Source organism: Nicotiana tabacum, chromosome 10 (genome assembly GCF_000715075.1).
Source record: "Nicotiana tabacum cultivar K326 chromosome 10, ASM71507v2, whole genome shotgun sequence".
Classification (NCBI taxonomy): domain Eukaryota; kingdom Viridiplantae; phylum Streptophyta; class Magnoliopsida; order Solanales; family Solanaceae; genus Nicotiana; species Nicotiana tabacum.
Genome location: NC_134089.1, coordinates 22050826 through 22071796, shown reverse-complemented (window position 1 = coordinate 22071796; position 20971 = coordinate 22050826). Strand labels below are relative to the sequence as shown.

The following is a 20971-nucleotide window of genomic DNA, read 5'->3' as shown; positions in this document are numbered from 1 at the left end:
CGATTCAACCAATGCCGGAAACCAAGAACCTCATGTTGACATGGAAGAATTTACAAAAATGATGCAAAGCATGTGATGTACTATTTCTTATTTTTTATAATTGTTGTAAACTTTTAATTTTCAAGTTCAAAAATAAAAAAATAAAAAAAGAACTTGAAAATTAATTTGAAGTAATTAAAATATAAAATAAAAGCCTTCGAAGTTTGATCCTTACATATTGCCTATTGGGATTATTAAATAATTTTTTGTAGCCACTTACTTTATAATTTCAATTTTAAAATTTTGAAATACAAATTTCAAATTTAAAACTTTAAAGTACTTCAAAGTTTAATTCTAAGCCTTACAAGTTTGCAAACACTTAAGTATCAATAACATTGAATAAGAAAATAAAATTTAATTAAAATATATATATATATATATATATATATATATATATATATATATATATATATATATACTAGTATCTATAAACGTGCGTTGCACGATAAACCCGGACGGGCCCAAAATAACTCGAAAATATCCAACCCTCTACTAGCCCGTTATGTCAGCCCGCTAACCACCCCGGTCTGTTAACGGACGGGCTAGTTTTTTTTGTTCAACCTGTCCCAACCCGCCCGTTAAACACCTTTAGTTCTAATACATCCTAAGACATCCTCTAATATCAGCATCTCACATATGTATGTTTAAATTGAACTTCTGACAATCCTTGTTAAAATTACTAGTTGTCACGACCCTAAACCTGGACCCGGTCATGATGGCGCCTCTCGTGAAGATAAGGCCAGCTGACACTTCCCAATTTTAGTTTTAAACAACTAACAATAAGAATTAAGTTTAAAACGTAATAAATAATCCAAAAGTAAGCAGTTAACAGAACAGTATGCGGAAAATAAACCCAACACAGCCCGATACTGAGGTGCCACTAGTCATGAGCATCTACCAATTCTAACACAAGTCTGAAAAGTCTACAAAGCTATTACAAAGTCACTAATAAGGGAAAAGAAATGAGATAAGGGGGAGAAACAGGGGACAGTGGACGCCAAGCAGCTACCTCGTGAACTCTGAAGTCTGCCGGGAGCTCTCAACTCTCACTAGCAGGATCAACAACGCCTGAATCTGCACACGAGGTGCAGATAGTAAAGTGAGCACTCCAACTCAGTGAGTAATAATCATAAATAAAGACTAAAAGCAACAAAACACGTAAGGCACATAACAGGCTATAAGGAAGCAGTAAAAAGCCAGTAAAATAGTGAAGCAGTAAAGATATGTAAAAATCACTTCAGTTCAGTTTAAACTTCATAAAAGGCCTTTTTAACAAATTAAGCAGGTAAATGACAGGCAATAAGGAAGATAAGCACATAAATGTTCGCCCCTAGGGCACAATATCAACAAATGCGCCCTTCGGGCAATATTTCAAAACAATACCAGCCGCTCGGGCTATATCTCACATCACAATGGGTACCCGCGCTCACTGGGGGTGTGCAGACTACTGGAGGGGCCCCTTACGGCCCAAGCGCAATATTAAGTCATCTCGTGGCATCATCACTAGGCTCTCAGCCTTATACCAACAAGTCACCTCGTGGCATACAAATCTCAGGCCCTCGGCCTCATAATCATAATCAATGTTTCCTCATAACATAGGCCATTGATCTTACTTAGTCAGAATCTCACAGCCACTCGAGCAACAGTAAAACATGGTGCTCAGCCCAAAATATCATTTAAAATATCATTTAAGTGTTAAAGTAGAGTAAACATGGCTGAGTTATGAAAAACAATAGAATATAGCATGACTGAGTTCAAGTATGTCACGACCCAAACCCGGACCCAGTCGTGATGGCACCTCTCGTGAAGACAAGGCCATCCGACACTTCTCCTTTTTCCAATTATTAAAAGTTAAGCATTTAGAAACAGTCGAAACATGATTAAATAATCCAAAGTAGCAGATAATGTCATAAATACGCAGAAGAACAACCCAACACAACCCGAAACCGGGGTGTCACTAGTCATGAGCATCTATAAAACCTAATACAAGTCTGAAAAGTCTACAAACTATCACAAATGTCTGATATGATATAGAAATGATAAAGAGGGAGAGACATGGGACTACGGACGTCAAACAGCTACCTCGTGGACTCTGATATCTACCGGGAGCTCTCAACTCGCACTAGCAGGATTCGCAACGCCTGAATCTGCACACAGGGGTGCAGGGAGTAAAGTGAGTACTCCAACTCAGTGAGTAACAAATGTAAATAAAGACTGAAAGCAAGAAATCACGCAAGGCACAAAGCATTCTATAATGAAGTAGTAAAACAATTAAAACAGTAAACCAGTGAAATATAGGTAAAATTCTTTAACTCAAAACGTAGTTTCATGAAAAGCCTTTCTCAATAATTAAGCAGGTAATTGACAGTCAATTATGAAAAGTAAACATATAAAGGTTCTCCCCTCGGGCACAGTGTCAACAAATTCGCCCCTCGGGCAATATCTCAGAACAGTACCAGCCCCTCGGGTAATCACATAGAACAATACCAGCCCCTCGGGCTCAATCTCACATCACAATGGGTACCCGTGCTTACTAGGAGTGTACAGACTCCTAGAGGGGCCCCTAACAGACCAAGCGCAATATCAAGCCACCTCGTGGCATCATCACTAGGCCCTCAGCCTCATATCAATCAATCCACCTCGTGCAGTACATATCTCAGGCCCGCGGCCTCAAATCAATATCAGTGTTTCCTCACAACATAGGCCCTCGGCCTTACTCAGTCAAAAATCTCACAAGCCCCTCGGGCAATAGTAAAACAGTATTTCTCAGCCCAAATATCGTGTAAAATATCATTTAATTATTAAAAACTGAGTAAACAAGGCTGAGTATGAAAATAGTGGAAAATAACATGACTGATTTCAAGTATAGAGTCAAAACAGTTAGGAAATATCAGTAAAAATCCCGAAGGGTTCAAATAGTTGGCATTCAGCCCAAATAATGATGATAGCAAATAGATTTCTGTCAAATACGGGGTAAAATCATCAATCGGGATGGACCAAGTCACAATCCCCAATAGTGCACGACCCCACGCTCGTCATCAAGCGTGTGTCTCACCTCAATATAGCATTACAATGTACAATCCGGGGTTTCGAACCCTCAGAACATCATTTACAATCATTACTCACCTCGAACCAGTCAAATCTCTAACTCGCGATGTCTTTGCCCCTCGAATCGGCCTCCACTCGCGTCGAATCTATCCAAAATCAGAATGATGACGTCAAAATAGGCTAAGGGAACGAAGCCCAAGCAAAAATAATCAAAATACTACACAAATCCCGAAATTACCAAAATCCGACCCCGGGTCCACATCTTGAAATTCAAAAAAATTCAGATCAACGGATTCCTTATCTCCCCACGAGTTCATGCATACCAAGAACACTGAAATCGGAGTCCAAATGGCCCCTCAAATCCTCATTTTAAGTCACTTAATCTCAACCCCTAATTCTTCAATTTTTAGGCTTAGATTCCATGATTTATTAGGTAGATTTCACAATAGAATCGAGTTTTAAGTCCAAAATTCTTACCTCCAAATGTTTCCCCTTGAATCCCTCTTCAATCTCCTTCAAAAAGCTCCAAAAACGACCAGCTATGGAGGAAATAAGCCCCATATTCACGGACAAGACGACCTCAAAAACTTTCTGCCCAGGCATTAATTCCTTCTTCGCGAATGCGGTCAACGCCTCGCATTCGCAAAACACAAAAATGACTTTGACCAAAATCCTCTTACGCGAACGCGACAAGTCCATCGCGAATGCGATGGTTCCTTAGACTTACTCTTCGCGAAAGCACTCCCTCTCTCGTGAACGCGATGAACAACTCGACCACAAACCCAGCTGACCCAAATCCTCTATGCGAACGCGCTGCCCTTCTCACGAACGCGATGCATCACTTCCCAGCCTTTCGCGAACGCGAAGCCTTTCTAGCGAACGCGAAGGCCAAAATCTAGCCTTGACCAGCTAACCCTTCGCAATCGCGACTCCCCTCTAGCGAATGCGAAGGTCTATTGTCTGCAACACTGAACAGCAGATTTCTGCAGTTCCAAACTTCACGAAATGGTCCGATTGACCACCCGAGGCCCCCGAGACCTCAACCAAAGGCACAAAATATCCCAAAACCTTATTCAAACTTGTACCAATCTTCAAAACACTTCAAACAACATCAAATCGACCAAAACACCTCGGATTCAAGCCTAAGTTTCCAAAATCTTCTGAATTCCGCTTTTGATCAAAAACCCAACCAAACCACGTCCGAATGACCTAAAATTTTGCACACATATCTCAAATAACACAACGGAGCTACTACAACTCTCGGAATTCTATTCCGACCCCTATATCAAAATCTCACCTACTAACCCGAGATCGCCAAAATATCAACTTCGCCAATTCAAGCCTAAATCTACTCTGAACCTCCAAAACTCATTCTGATCGCACTCCTAAGCCACAAATCACTTCCCAAAGCTAACTGAATCATAGGAACTCACATTCGATCCCTCTAACAAGTCAACATCCGATTGACTTTTCCAACTTAAACTCACTCTAAAGAGACTAAGTGTCTCAAACCATACCAAATCCTTTCCGAACTCGATCCTACCAACCTGATATCACAAAACATGGATAAACAAAGCATAAAGAAGCAGAAATAGGGAAAACAGAGCGTTAACTCATGAGATGACTGGTCGGGTCATCACATCCTCCCCAACTTAAAAAATGTTCGTCCGCGAACGAATCAAGAAACATACCTGAAGCCTCAAACAGGTAAGGATATGTGATCCACATCTCCCGCTCGGTCTCCCAGGTAGCCTCCTCCACGGGCCAACCTCTCCACTGCACTTTCACTAAAGCTATATCCTTTGATCTCAACTTTCAAAACTGACAACCCAAAATAGCTACTGACTCCACATTGTAAGTCAAATCATCATCCAATTGAACCATGCTGAAATCTAGAACATGAGACGGATCCCAATATACTTCTGAAGCATAGAAATATGAAATACCGGATGCACACTCGACAAGCTGGGTGGCAAAACAAGCTCATAAGCCACATCCCCAATCCTCCGAAGTACCTTAAAAGGCCCAATGAACCGAGGACTCAATTTCACCTTCTTCCCAAATCTCATAACACCCTTCATGGGAGAAACCTTCAATAGAACCTTCTCACCAACCATGTAGGACGTATCTCGAACCTTCCTGTCAGCATAACTCTTTTGTCTCGACTGCGCTGTACAAAGCCTCTCCTGAATCACCTTTACCTTCTCCAAAGCATCCTGCACCAAGTCTCCCTAATAACCTAGCCTCACCGGGCTCGAATTAACCAACTAGAGATCAACACCGCCTCCCATACAAGCCTTATATGGAGCCATCTAAATACTCGACTGGTAGCTGTTGTTATAAGCAAACACTGCAAGCGGTAGAAACTGATCCCATGACCCTCCAAAATCAATGACAAAAGCACACAACATGTCCTCCAATATCTGAATAGTGCGCTCGGACTGCTCGTCCGTCTGAGGGTGAAAATCTATGCTCAACTCAACCTGAGTACCCAACCTCGCTGCACAGACCTCCAAAGCTGCGAAGTAAACTGAGTGCCCCTATCTGAAATGATGGAAACTGGGACACCATGAAAACGAACAATCTCCCGGATATAGATCTCTGCCAATCGCTCTGGAGAATAAGTAGTACACATGAATGAAGTGCGCAGACTTGGTCAGCCAATCCACAATCACCCAAATAGCATCAAACTTTATCAAAGTCCGTGGAAGTCCAACAACAAAGTCCATAGTGATCCTCTCCCACTTCCACTCGGGAATATCTATCCGCTGAAGCAAGCCACCCGGTCTCTGATGCTCATATTTCACCTGCTGACAATTGAGACATCGAGCTACAAATCCCGCAATGTCTTCATTCTCCGCCACCAATAGTATTGTCTCAAATCCTGATACATCTTCACAGCACCCGGATGAATGGAATACCGCGAGCTATGGGCCTACTCAAGAATAAACTCCCGAAGCCCATTCACATTGGGCACACAAATCTGGCCCTGCATCCTCAACACCCCATCATCACCAATGGTCACATCTCTAGCATCATCATGCTGAAATCTGTCCTTAAGGATAAGCATATGCGGATCATCATACTGGCGCTCTCTGATGCGATCATATAAGGAAGACCGAGAAACCACGCAAGCCAATACCCGACTGGGCTCCAAAATATCTAATCTCACGAACCGATTGGCCAAGGCCTGAACATCAACTGCAAGAGGTCTCTCCCCAACTAGAATATATGCCAAACTCCCCATACTCACCGCCTTTCGGCTCAAGGCATCGGACACCATATTGGCCTTTCCCAGATGGTACAATATAGTGATATTATAATCCTTAAGTAACTCCAACCACCTCCGCTGCCTCAAATTAAGATCCTTCTGTTTGAACAAGTGTTGTAGGCTACGATGATCAGTAAACACCTCACAAGACACACCATACAAGTAATGCCTCCAAATTTTTAACGCGTGAACTATGGTAGCCAACTCCAAATCATGAACGGGGTAGTTCTTCTCATGGGGCTTCAATTGACGAGAAGCATAAGCAATAACTCTACCTTTCTGCATCAAAACACAACCAATGCCAACTCTCGAAGCATCACAATACACGGTATATGAACCTGAAGCTAATGGCAAAACTAACACTGGAGTTGTGGTCAAAGCTGTCTTGAGCTTCTGAAAGCTCTCCTCACACTCGTTCGATCATACGAATGAAGCACCCTTCTGAGTCAACTTGGTCAAGGGCGATGTGATAGATGAGAATCCTTGAACAAAACAGCGATAATAACCCGCCAAACCAAGAAAGATGTGAATCTCTATGGCTAAGGATGGTCTGGGCCAACTCTGAACCGCCTTTATCTTCTTCGGATCAACCTGAATACCCTCGCTGGACACCATATTCCCTAAGAAAGCCACTGAATCGAGCCAAAACTCACACTTGGAGAATTTTGCATAATTCTTCTCCTCTCTCAATCTCTGCAACACAACTCTCAAATGCTCTGCATGCTCTTCCTGACTACGTGAATATACCAGGATGTCATCAATGAAGACTATGACAAACGAGTCAAGATAAGGCTGGAACACACTGTTCATCAAATGCATAAACGTTGTTGGGGCATTAGTCAGCCTAAAAGACATCACCAAGAACTCATAATGACCATACCGGGTCCTGAAAGCCATCTTAAGAATATCCGAGTCCCTGATCTTTAACTGGTGATAACCTGAACGAAGATCAATCTTAGAGAACACTCTCGCTCCCTGAAGCTAGTCAAATAAATCATCAATGCGAGGCAAAGGATACTTGTTCTTAATTGTTACCTTGTTCAATTACCTATAATCAATGCACATTCTCATAGTGTCATCCTTCTTCTTCACAAATAGAACCGGCGCACCCAAAGGTGACACACTAGGTCGAGTGAACCCTTTATCAAGGAGTTCCTGAAGATGTTCCTTTAATTCCTTCAACTCTGTTGGTGCCATACGATACGGCGGAATAAAAATGGGCTGAGTGCCCGGCACTAGGTCAATACCAAAATCAATATCCCTATCCGGTGGCATGCCCGGCAGGTTTGTAGGAAACACATTGGGAAAATCCCTCACAATTGGAACAGAATCAATACTGGGAGTCTCAACTCCGACATCCCTCACAAAGTCTAGATAAGAAAGACAACCCTTCCCAACCATACGTTGGGCTTTCAAGAAGAAGATCACTCTACTGGGAACATAATCAATCACACCTCACCACTCAATCCGTGGCACACCTAGTATAGCTAATGTGATTGTCTTAGCATGACAGTCCAGAATAGCACGACATGGAAATAGCCAATCCATGCCCAAAATTACATCGCAATCCACCATACACAATAATAAAAGATCCAAACGGGTCTTTAGACCCCCAATAGTCACCACACACGACCGGTACACACGGTCTACAACAACAGTATCGCCCACCGGGGTAGATACATGAACAGATAAAGCAAAAAACTCACGGAGCGTACCCAAATAACGAGCAAAGTATAATGACAAATAAGAAAAGGTGAAACCGAGATAAAATAATACAAAGGCATCTTTGTGGCACACCGAAACAATACTTGTAATAATAGCATCAAAAGCAATAGCATCGGGTCTACCTGGAAGTGCATAGAAATGGGCCTGACCGCCACCTGATAGACCTCCCCCTCTAGGGTGACCCCTAGCTGACTGGGCAGGTAGTGGTGAAGTAACTGGCGCTGAAGCCGATGACTGACCCCTCTGCTGAGATGAACTCACAAGACGACTAGGGCATTGCCTCCACATATGACCCATCTCACCACACTTATAACAACTCCCAGGTGCTGGAGAAGGGGACTGAAGGGAACCCCTCGCACCGAAGTGACTAGAAGATGCACTCAGCATAGACAAGCCCTAAACTGAGGGAGCACGGGACGAACTCTGAGATGGAAGGGCACTAAGTGATGACTGGCCCTGATGAGAACTATGAGAACCATGACCCGATAATGCCCCATGATAACCTGGGCGAGCTGGCTGAGCATGCCTGAATGGACGGCCTCTACCGTGCTGAAACTGACCCCTCAAAGGAGTACCATTATAACTATCAGATCCTCGAGGCCTCTTGGCCTCCCTTTCCTCGTGCTCCTGGCGACGAATAGACTCAATATCATGGGCAATATCCACAACCTCCTCAAACATAGCACCAATCACCCTCTCCCTGGTCATGAGAATACGAAGCTGATAAGTGAGGCCATCAACAAACCTCCTAATCCTCTCTCTATTTGTCGGAACCATCCAAATAGCATGACAAGCTAACTCGTAGAACCTCATCTCGTACTGCATCATAGTCATCTCTTCCTGACACAACCACTCAAACTCTCTACGCAGCTCCTCTCTGCGGGACTACAGCACATACTTCTCCAGAAAGAGAACGGAGAACTGCTGCCAGGTAAGGGGTGTTGCACCAACAGGCCTACACCTCTCAAAAGCCTCCCACCAAGTGAAGGCAGCTCCACAAAACTGATAAGTAGTGAAAGCAACCCCGTTGGTCTCCAGAATACCCGTTGTACGAAGTATCCTCTGACATTTATCTAAGAAACCCTGGGCATCCTCGCCCTCTGCACCACTGAAGGTCGGAGGCTGCAGTCTACCAAACCTCTCCAACCTACGCTGCTCATCCTCCGGCATAGCAGGAACTACATAGTCCTGAGCAGTTGTAACTGACTGGGCTGGATATGCCCCGGCGTTTAAGGTCCCTGCACGACCTTCTCAGGTGTGCGAGCGGCGGGAGTATGATTGCCTCCCCCGGCCTGAGAAGTAGTTGTGGCTGTAATGGCTGAAACCACCTGAGCTAGGCCAGTGCAAACTGATAAAATCTGAACCAAGGCCTCCTGAAGACCCGGAATCATAATAGGCACAGCTAGTGCCTGAGCTGGTGCTGCAAGAGTGTCCATAACTGGGACTTGATCCTGAACTGGGGTAGCTAGTGGATCTGCAAGTGCTGCCCTAGCTGCTCTGCCCCTACCCCGACCACGGCTGCATCCTCGGCCTCTGGTGGCCACAGCTGGTGGAACTGGTGATCGTCCACCCTGTCCGATAGCGCGTGTCCTCACCATCTATGAGAGAATAGAACAACAGAAGTTTAGTACTCGGATCAACAAATTCGCACGACAAGAATTTCAAGAACATGAAGATTTCCCTAAAGGTTCTCCAGCCTCTCGAGGATAAATACATATGTCTCCGTACCGATCCGCAAGACTCTACTAAACCTGCTCATGACTCGTGAGACCTATTTAACCTAGGCTCTGATACCAACTTGTCACGACCCAAACCCGGACTCGGTCATGATGGCGCCTCTCGTGAAGACAAGGCCAGCTGACACTTCCCCTTTTTCCAGTTATTAACAGCTAAGCATTTAGAAATAGTCGAAACATGATTAAATAATCCAAAGTAGTAGATAATGTCATAAATACGCGGAAGAATAACCCAACACAGCCCAAAATCATGGTGTCATTAGTCATGAGCATCTATAAAACCTAATACAAGTCTGAAAAGTCTATAAACTATCACAAATGTCTGATATGAGATAGAAATGATAAAGAGGGAGAGACACGGGACTGCAGACATCAAGCATCTACCTCGTGGACTCTGATATCTTCCAGGATCTCTCACCTCGCACTAGCAGGATCTGCAACGCCTGAATCTGCACACAGGGGAGCAGGAAGTAAAGTGATTACTCCAACTCAATAAGTAACAAATGTAAATAAAGACTGAAAGCAAGAAATTACGTAAGGCACAAAGCATTCTATAATGAAGCAGTAAAATAATTAAAACTGTAAACTAGTGAAAGATAGGTAAAATTCTTTAACTCAAAACGTAGTTTCATGAAAAGCCTTTCTCAATAATTAAGCAGGTAATTGACAGTCAATTATGAAAAGTAAACACACAAATGTTCGCCCCTCGGGCACAGTGTCAACAAATTTGCCCCTCGGAAAATATCTCAGAACAGTACCAGCCCCTCGGGCTCAATCTCACATCACAATGGGTACCTGCGCTCACTAGGGGTGTATAGACTCCTGGAGGGGCCCCTTACGGCCCAAGCAATCAAGCCATCTCATGGCATCATCACTAGGCCCTCGGCCTAATATCAATCTAGCCATCTCGTGGCGTACATATCTCAGGCTCGCGGCCTCAAATCAATATCAGTGTTTCCTCACAACATAGGACCTAGGCCTTACTCAGTCAAAAATCTCACAAGCCCCTCTGGCAATAGTAAAATAGTATTTCTCAGCCCAAACATCATGTAAAATATTATTTAAATATTAAAAACTGAGTAAACAAGGCTGAGTATGAAAATAGTGGAAAATAACATGACTGAGTTCAAGTATAGAGTCAAAACAGTAAGGAAATATCAGTAAAAATCCTCGAAGGGTTCAAATAGTTGGCACGAAGCCCAAATATGGCATTCAACCCAAATAATGATGATAGCAAATAGATTTCAGTCAAATACATGGTAAAATCATCAATCGGGACGGACCAAGTCACAATCCCCAATAGTGCATGACCCCACGCTCGTCATCAAGCGTGTGTCTCACCTCAATATAGCATTACGATGTGCAATCCGGGGTTTCAAACCCTCAGAATATCATTTACAATCATTACTCACCTCGAACCGGTCAAATCTCTAACTCGCGATGTCTTTGACCCTCGAATCGGCCTCCACTCGCATCGAATCTATCCAAAATCAGAACGAGGACGTTAAAATAGGCTAAGGGAACGAAGCCCAAGCGAAAACAATCAAAATACTACACAAATCGCCGAAATTACCAAAATCCGACCCCGGACCCACATCTTGAAATTCAAAAAAATTCAGATCAACGGATTCCTTATCTCCCCACGAGTTCATACACACTAAGAACACTGAAATCGGAGTCCAAATGGCCCCTCAAATCCTCATTTTAAGTCTCTTAATCTCAACCCCTAATTGTTCAATTTTTAGGCTTAGATTCCATGATTTATTAGGTAGATTTCACAATAGAATCGAGTTGTAAGTCCAAAATGCTTACCTCCAAGTGATTCCCCTTGAATCCCTCTTCAATCTCTTTCAAAAAGCTCCAAAAACGACCAACTATGGAGGAAATAAACCCCACATTCGCGGACAAGACGACCTTAAAAACTTTCTGCCCAGGCATTAATTCCTTCTTCGCGAATGCGGTAAACGCCTCGCGTTCATGAAGAACAAAAATGACTTTGACCAAAATACTTTCACGCGAACGCGACAAGGCCATCGCAAATGCAATGGTTCCTCAGACTTACTCTTCGCGAACGCACTCCTTTTCTCGCGAACGCGATGAACAACTCGATCACAAACCCAGCTGACCCAATTCCTCTACGCGAACGCGATGCATCACTTCCCAGCACTTCGCGAACGCGAAGCCTTTCTCGCGAACGTGAAGGCCAAAATCCAGCCTTGACCAGCTAACCCTTCGCGATCGCGATCGTGGCTCCCCTCTCGCGAATGCGACGGTCTATTATCTACAACACTGAACAGTAGATTTTTGCAGTTCCAAACTTCGTGAAATGGTCTGATTGACCACCCGAAACTCACCTAAAGCCCCCGGGACCTCAACCAAAGGCAACAACATATCCCAAAACCTTATTCAAACTTGTACCAATCTTCAAAACACCTCAAACAATATCAAATCAACCAAAACACCTCGGATTCAAGCCTAAGTTTCCAAAATCTTCCGAATTTCGCTTTTGATCAAAAATCCAACCAAACCACGTCCGAAAGACCTAAACTTTTGCACACACATCCCAAATTCCACAAATAAGCTATTGCAACTCTCGGAATTCCATTTCAACCCTTATATCAAAATCTCACATACCAACCGGATATCGCCAAAATATCAACTTCGCCAATTCAAACCTAAATCTACTCTGAACCTCCAAAACAAATTCCGATCGCACTCCTAAGCCACAAATCACCTCCCGAAGCTAACCAAACCATCAGAACTCACATCCGAGTCCTATAACACATAAGTCAACATCCTGTTGACTTTTCTAACTTAAACTCACTCTAAAGAGACTAAGTGTCTCAAACCTTACCAAATCCTTTCCGAACTTGATCCGACCAACCCGATATCACAAAATACGGATAAACAAAGCATAAAGAAGTAGAAATAGGGAAAACGAAATGGTAACTCATGAGACGACTGGCTGGGTCGCACAAAGTATAAAGTCAAAACAGTGAGGAAATATCAATAAAAATCCCCTAAGGGTTCAAATAGATGGAATGAGGCCCAAATATGGAATTACGCCCAAAACATGATGGTAGCAAATAGTTTTCAGTCAAATACGCGGTGAAATAGTCATTCGGGATGGACTAAGTCACAATCCCCAACAGTGCACGACCCCACGCACGTCGTCTAGCGTGTGCGTCACCTCAGTATAGCATAACAATGTGCAATGTGAGGTTTCATACCCCTCGTGACATCATTTACAATCATTACTTACCTCAATCCGGTCAAATCTCTAGCCCGCGACGCCTTTGCCTGTCGAATCGGCCTCCACTCGTGTTTGTTACGTGGGTCTCACAGTTCACAGACAAGCTTAGTATAGTCTAAGGGATCGGTATGGAGATGTCTGTATTTATCCCCTAGAGGCTACAGAGTTAGGAAAAACTTCACATTTATTCCTTCCTGTCGTGCGATTTGGTTTCTCAATGCTAATTGAATTTTTACTCTGTTCTTTCGCAGATGGCGAGAACACATGCTTCCTCATCCACTGACCAGCAGCCCAAGCCCCCAGCAGCAGCTCCCACGAGGGGCAGAGGGCAAGGCCGAGGTAGGGGCAAAGCTCATCCTAGAGTAACAGCACCAACGGTGGAGCCTCAGGTTGACTTTGATGATGAGGTTTCGGCCCCGACAGTTCTGGTGGGCCCAGCTCAGGTCCCAAAGGGGTTCATTTCTACCCCAGTACTCCAGGATGCTCTGGTCCGTCTAGTGGGCCTTACGGAGAGTATCACCTGGGTAGGCTTGCTTCATGTAGCCCCAGTCGTCTCTCAGACTGAAGGAGGAGCTCAGACTCCTGCTACTCGCACTCCGGAGTAGGTGGCTCCCTAGTTTCAGACTCCAGTCGTTCAACCAGTTGGAACAGTTCAGCTGGGTATGGTAGCTTAGACCAGTGATGGAGCAGTTATGTTTGTCGATGCTTTGTGCAGGTTGGACAGGTTCACCAAGCTCTTCACTACTACTTTCAGCGGTGCATCTTCTGAGGATCCCTAGGATTATCTAGGCAGTTGTCATAAGGTTCTCAGGAACATGGGGATAGTGGAGACCAATGGGGTCGATTTTGCTACTTTTTGCTTGTCTGGATCCGCCAAGACTTGGTGGAGAGATTATTGTTTGGCTAGACCAGCCAGATCACCAGTTTTGACTTGGGAGCAGTTTACTCAGCTATTTCTGGAGAAGTTTCTCCCTATCACTCAGAGAGAGATCTATCGGAGGTAGTTTGAGCGTCTCCAATAGGGTTCCATGACTATTACTCAATATGAGACCAGATTCATCGACTTGTCCCGTCATGCTCTTATCATACTTCCTATCGAGAGAGAGAGGGTGGGGAGGTTCATTGAGGGACTTATCCATCCTATTCGGCTTCAGATGGCAAGGAGATAGGGAGTGAAATTTCTTAGGCGGCCAATGTGACCAGGAGATTTGAGATGGTTCTATCGCAGGGAGGTGTTCAGGGGTATGACAAGAGGCCTCGTCATTCAGGTAGATTCAGTGGTACCTTATCTGGAGGCAGGGATTCGTATGGTAGAGGCCATCCTCCTAGGCCTTTTCAGTCAGCATTTCAGGTTTCTCACGGTGCTTCAGGTGGCCGTGGTTCTCATATGTAGTATTCTGATCAGCAGTCCTATAATGCACCACCAGCTCCTATCAATGCACCACCGCTCCAGAGTTTTCGGGGTGGTCATTCAGGTCGTCAGGGTCAGCAGTCTCAGCAGCCGAGTGTCTGTTATAGTTGTGGTGATATGGGTCGCATTTCTAGGTTTTGCCCTCGAGCACTGAGCAACTCTCAACATCAGGGTTCTCATGCCATGGTTCAGGCACCGAGTGTTCCACAGCCCACCCAGCCAGTTAGAGGCAGGGGTAGAGGTGCTAGAGGTGGAGCTCAGGCCGCTAGAGGTGGAGGCCAGTCAGCAGCAGGCCGTCCCAGAGATGTAGTTCAGGGTGGTGCGGCCCAGCCCCGATGTTATGCTCTTCCAGCCAGGCCCAAGACTAAGGCTTCCGATGCGGTTATCACAGGTACTATTATGGTTTGTAGCAGAGATGCTTTAGTTTTATTTTATCCAATATCTATATACTCCTATGTGTCATCTTATTTTGCACTGTATCTGGTCATGCCTAATAATTCTCTGAGTGCTCCTGTTTATGTGTCTACATCGGTGGGTGATTCTATTGCGGTAGATCGAGTCCATCGTTCTTGTATAGTTATGATTGGGGGTCTTGAGACTCGTGTAGATTTGCTTCTTCTAGACATGGTTGATTTTGATATCATATTGGGGATGGACTGGTTATCACCTTACCATACTATCTTGGACTGTCACGCCAAGACTGTGACCTTAGCCTTGCCGGGTTTACCCCGTTTAGAGTGGAGAGGGACTCATGGTCATTCTACCCATAGTGTTATCTCATATATGAAGGCTCAGTGTATGGTCGAGAAGGGGTGTTTGGCCTATTTGGCCTATGTCCGTGATTCTAGTGCTGAGGTTCCTTCTATTGATCATGTGCATGTTGTTCGTGAGTTTCCTTAGGTATTTCCTTCAGACCTGTCGGGTATTCCACCCGATAGGGATATTAACTTTTGCATTGATTTGGCTCCGGTCACTCAGCCCATTTCTATCCCACCGTATCATATGGCCCGGCCTGAATTGAAAGAGTTGAAGAAGCAGTTGCAAGACTTGCTTGAAAAAGGCTTCATTAGACCTAGTGTCTCGCCTTGGGGTGCATCGGTATTGTTTGTTAAGAATAAGGATGGATCGATGAGAATATGTATTGATTACTGGCAGTTGAACAAGGTTACAATCAAGAATAAGTATCCATTGTCGGGGATTGATGATTTGTTTGATCAGCTTCAAGGTGCCAAGGTATTTTCGAAGATTGACTTGAGATCTGGCTACCATCAGTTGAGGATTAGGGCATCTGATATCCCTAAGACAGCTTTTCGCACTCGGTACGGGCATTATGAGTTCTTGGTGATGTTATTCGGGTTGACAAATGCCCCATCATCTTTTATTGATTTGATGAACTGAGTGTTCAGGCCTTACTTGGACTCGTTCGTGATAGTCTTCATTGATGATATTTTGATCTATTCCCGCAGCCGGGAGGAGCATAAGCAACATCTTAGAGTGGTTCTTCAGACCTTGAGGGATAGTCAGTTGTATGCTAAGTTTTCGAAGTGTGAGTTCTGGTTGAGTTCAGTTGCATTCCTGGGTCATGTTGTATCAGTAGAGGGTATTCAGGTCGATCCAAAGAAGATTGAGGCAGTCAAGAACTGGACTAGACCAGTATCAGCTATAGAGATCCGGAGTTTCATGGGATTGGCAGGCTACTATCATAGGTTTGTGGAGGGGTTTTCATCTATTGCAACCCCCATAACCAGGTTGACCCAAAAGGGTGCCCAGTTCAGATGGTCAGACGAGTGTGAGGCGAGCTTTCAGAAGCTCAAGACAGCTTTGACTACGGCACTGGTGCTAGTTTTGCCCATAGGTTCAGGGCCTTATACAGTTTATTGTGATGCATCTCGTATCGGACTTGGTGCGGTGTTGATGCAGGATGGTAAGGTCATTGCCTATGCTTCACAGCAGTTGAAGATTCATGAGAAGAACTATCCAGTTCATGATTTGGAGTTGGCAGCCATTGTTCACACATTGAAGATTTGGAGGAATTATCTGTACGGCGTGGCATGTGAAGTGTTCACAGATCACAAGAGTCTGCAGTACTTGTACAAGCAGAAGGAGCTAAATTTGAGGTAGAGGAGGTGGTTGGAACTGTTGAAAAACTATGATATCACCATCTTATATCATCCGGGAAAGGCCAATGTAGTGGCTGATGCCTTGAGTAGGAAGTCAGCCAGTATGGGCAGTCTTGCTTATATTCTGATCGGTGAGAGGCCGCTTGCTTTGGATGTTTAGGCTTTGGCCAATCAGTTCATGAGGTTGGATGTTTCTGAGCCCAATAGTCGCTCGTTCTTCTTTATTGGAGCAAATCCGAGATCGGGAGTATGATGATCCTCATTTGTGTGTCCTTAGAGACACGGTGCAACACAGAGGTGCCAAGCAGGTTACCTTAGGAGATGATGGAGTTTAAAGGTTGCAGGGTCGAGTTTGTGTACCTAATGTGGATGGGCTCGCGGAGTTGATTTTAGAGGATGCCCATAGTTCCCGGTACTCTATTTATCCGAGCACCGCGAAGATGTATCAGGATCTACGACAGCATTATTGGTGGAGAAGAATGAAGAAGGACATTGTTGCATATGTGGCTCAGTGTTTGAACTGTCAGCAGGTTAAGTACAAGCATCAGAGGCCCGGTGGTTTATTCCAGAAGATTGAGAATCTTGAGTGGAAGTGGGAGCGTATCACTATGGACTTCGTTGTTGGACTACCACGGACTCAGAGGAAGTATGGTGACTTGGGACAGCAGAAAACAAACCATCCCAAGTGGCGACTCTGAATAAAATTGAATAAATAATCCCATTTCGAATAATGTCACTTAAATTGTAAAAACTCCCTTATATATACCTTCGGGTGTGTAAAAAGGAGGTGTGACAGCTCTGACTCAGAGGAAGGGTATAAGGGAGTTTCTTCCAATTTAAGTGACAATCGAAACGGGATTGTTTATTTAATGTTCAAAGTCGCCACTTGGGATAATTTATGCTGTCCCAATTCATCGGTTCAAATCCCGAATTGAAGAAAAGTTGACTCTGTTTTACAGTCTGCGAACACAGAAATCCAAATAAGGAATTCTGTTAACCCTGGAGAAGGTGTTAGGCATTCCCTGGTTTCGTGGTTTTAGCACGGTCGCTCAACTGTTATTATTGGCCTATTTATCTGATTTTAAACATTTTTAAACCAATAAGCATTTTATTCCTTTTAAAACCGCTTTCAATTAATTATTTTTAGGAAAGATTCAACGTCATCTAAAACACATCTTGAACCACGTCACACAAATGCACCCGCGGTCCACGACATATTTTATTTAACATTGTTGAGATTTGGATTTGGGTCACATAAATGCACACCCGAGTTTAGGAAAGTAATTTTTAAATAGCGCGCCTAGAGCAACTACGCACTTTCAAATTTGCGAGGGCCATGGACAATTCAACTAAATGGCACATCTCGATTTCTAAAGGATTAATGTTAATTACATGAGGGCCATGGGTTTTTCAACGTAGAGCACATGAAAGTCAAGCATGAAATTAACACCGTTAAATGAAACCTATAATTCAAGTATGGTTTGTGTCAAAAATCGGAGAAATTCAGTAAAGGAAAAGAGAAACCAAACAAATCATTTAAAATCAAAACACTAATGTTTAGGCTTTCAGTTAATTGAGCGAACCAACCCCAACAAAGCCTCAAGCAAATTTCACTTTTGAAACTAGAAATCCGCAATTTAAGATGAAGAAAGGAGAATATTTTTGTATTTTTTTAAAAAAAAAAACTCAAATCCTAACTAATTCAAAAAATAGAAATATTCTCTTGACCTTTTAATTCAAGTAAGACCCAACTTAAGATTTAATATATTTGGAATGAACAGCATGAGTTTAAACAATCAGAATGTTCTACAATTAACATAAGCACATAAGCCAAAGAACATGTCAAGGTTTAATCACTGTTTGTTCTAGACTCAAAATAACTTTAGGAAGGTTAACCTCTTCCTGTTATAATTTGAGCACGTGAAGTTCAAACACACATACATGTCTGATGAAAATTAACACTAACAACACTTCAGACTACCTAAAAGCATGAGCCAAAAATGAAAGAAAATGGACCTTAATATGGCAAAATTTTCTTTCCCTGTTTTCTGCCAATTCAAACTCAGACAAAGACTGGCAAACAAGACCTCGACAAATCCAAATGCCGCACCTCGCCGAACTCAACTGAAACCATCCTCAACTTATTCAAAAACTCACTGTAAAACATTGGTTTGCCAGATTTGTGCAGGTCTGGACTGTTGGTCTGGTTGAGGTGGAGGAGCAGGGGTTGGTCGACGGGTTTGGGGTCTCGAAGAGGATGAAGTTTGGGGGAAGGTCCTGGTCGTTTATGGCTGCCGAAGCTCAAGCATGAAGGGAACCATGACCAGAGGGGGGTTTTCCTGGTTTTTTGCTGAAAATCCGGCGCAACTTTTTGTCAGCCTTAGGGTCTTTTTTGGGCGTTCATTTTGTGTATTTTTTGCTGAAGGAAAACGGCGGATTCCAATTTTTAGGTCCCGGTCTATGTAGGGATTAGGTACTATTATGTAAGGGTAGGGATTAGGTTAGGAGTGTGGGCCTAGGAATTATGGGCTTGGGAATTATGGGTTAGGTCCAAAATTAGGCCTAAAAATGGGTTGCTTGAGCCCAAGTTTTATTCTTTCCCCGCAAACGAGATGAAAATACGATCTCATTTATAAATGAGTCCTAATAACTTATTAAAATAAGATTGACCATTAAAATAAACTATTTTTGGTATTTTTCAAGATTAAAATGACTACAAAATATTAATGAAATTATTTTTTTTTTGTAATTTTCATTTTCTTGTAATAAAATAAAGTAAAAGAGTCAAAATCAATTAAAATAACTATATTAGGCCTAAATTAAATATTTAAGTGCTAAAATATGAAAAATCTTGGGGAGGGTCAAAATCAGATGTCTACAGTTGCCCCTCTTTGACTGGAAGCGTGAAGAGTTTTCGGACAAAGAACAACTAGACAGGTTTTTTTGACCCGACCCTTATTTAAGGAGACCAAAACTAAGAGGAAGGAGAATGTGACCGAGCCCTGGTATCTGAGCTGCTTACATATCCTTGGCTATAAAGGAATCAGGTCATGTCTAGTTCGGAAATGAGTGAGATGATGGAGTATACCGAGGTGGAGAGCCAGTCGAAGTGCCATTTCGTCGAGGTTCCGGTCCACGGTCATGTTATTACATCAAAATCAAAAAATGAAAAAGACTAACTAAGCCTGTCAACTATGAGTTACAAGATTCCTATCTATAAGTCTTCTGAAGCTTGATCTTGAGTCTTGAATGGTTCTTCATGCAAACTTTAGATTGAACCTTGACGCTTGCTAGCTGCAGGTGCTAGTTCATTCTTCCTCAACTTTTTCGGATCAAAACCGGACACACCATGCTTGTGACTTCAGTTAGGTCTTGAGAAATCCACATCTTTCATCAACTTCTGCATGTGGATTCACTTCTTGCCTTTCTTCTACTTCTTTCTTTTTAATTCTGGATTGTGACTAACTTCCGTTGATCATCTCGGACTGTTGACTCACATTCTTGCTGCGAGCTTCTTTCGTTTCTGACTTGAATTGCATTCTGAAGTGAATTCTCTTATTCTCCAGGTAGGCTCCTGATTGCTGAACACTTGCACTGCTTTTCTTTGAAACTTGAACTGCTTCCCTTTGTTCTCCAGGTGGGCTCCTAATTGCTGAACTCCTTTGAATGTTGTTGTTTTCCCTTTGTTTCTCCAGGTGGGCGCCTGATTTCTAACAATTTCACTACTTGTCCTTGAAACTTGAACGGTTTTCCCTTTGTTCTCCGGGTGGGCTCCTGATTGCTGAACTTGAACTACTTCCTCTTGAGACTACTTTTCCTTTGAACTGCCTTCCCTTGCTCTTCGGGGGGTGCCTGATTGCCGAACTTGATCCACTTTCCTTTGAACTTGTGTCGTCCTCCCTTTGTTCTCCATGTGGGTGCCTGATTTCATCAAAACAAAAAAAACAAACGAAAGTTTTTGCCCCAGTTTGCACTAGGAAGATTTGTGAGTTATTAGAAATATTGTAAACCACTTATATTATTGATGCAATGATGAGAGTAAACTAATGACTAGACCAGGATGTGCGTCTCCTATGAGTAAAACCAAAAACTTTGACTAGCAAATACGTCTGCTAAAAATTAAAACCTGAATGAACCAAACTAGGAAGTGCGTCTCCTATTAGTAAACCTTGTATGAGCCAAAACCAAGAAGTGTGTCTCCTAGGGGTGAAATCTCAATTTAGGAAGTGCGTCTCCTAAAACAAAATATAACTCAAAAGGCCCTGACTAGGAAGTGCGTCTCCCAACGGGTAGAACTTAACTGACTCAAACTAGGAAGTGCGTCTCCTACGAATGAACTCTCAATTTAGGAAGCGCGTCTCCTAAAAG

The 20971-nt window shown here is 43.4% G+C and overlaps 1 long non-coding RNA gene across 2 annotated transcripts; it reads right to left on the bottom strand.

The window, feature by feature from the left end:
• Window positions 1-879: 879 nt before the first annotated feature.
• On the bottom strand, window positions 880-19045 carry LOC107828944 (uncharacterized). Of its 2 annotated transcripts, XR_012695395.1 has the most exons (5): window positions 18620-19045; window positions 10204-10268; window positions 8206-9681; window positions 2122-2186; window positions 880-1113 (listed from the first exon to the last, which is right to left on the bottom strand). It is a non-coding gene; the product is annotated as an uncharacterized LOC107828944 (long non-coding RNA). The 2 variants fall into 2 exon arrangements; XR_012695394.1 differs by lacking the exon at window positions 880-1113 and having other exon boundaries at window positions 1670-2186.
• Between the last annotated feature and the right edge of the window lie 1926 nt (window positions 19046-20971).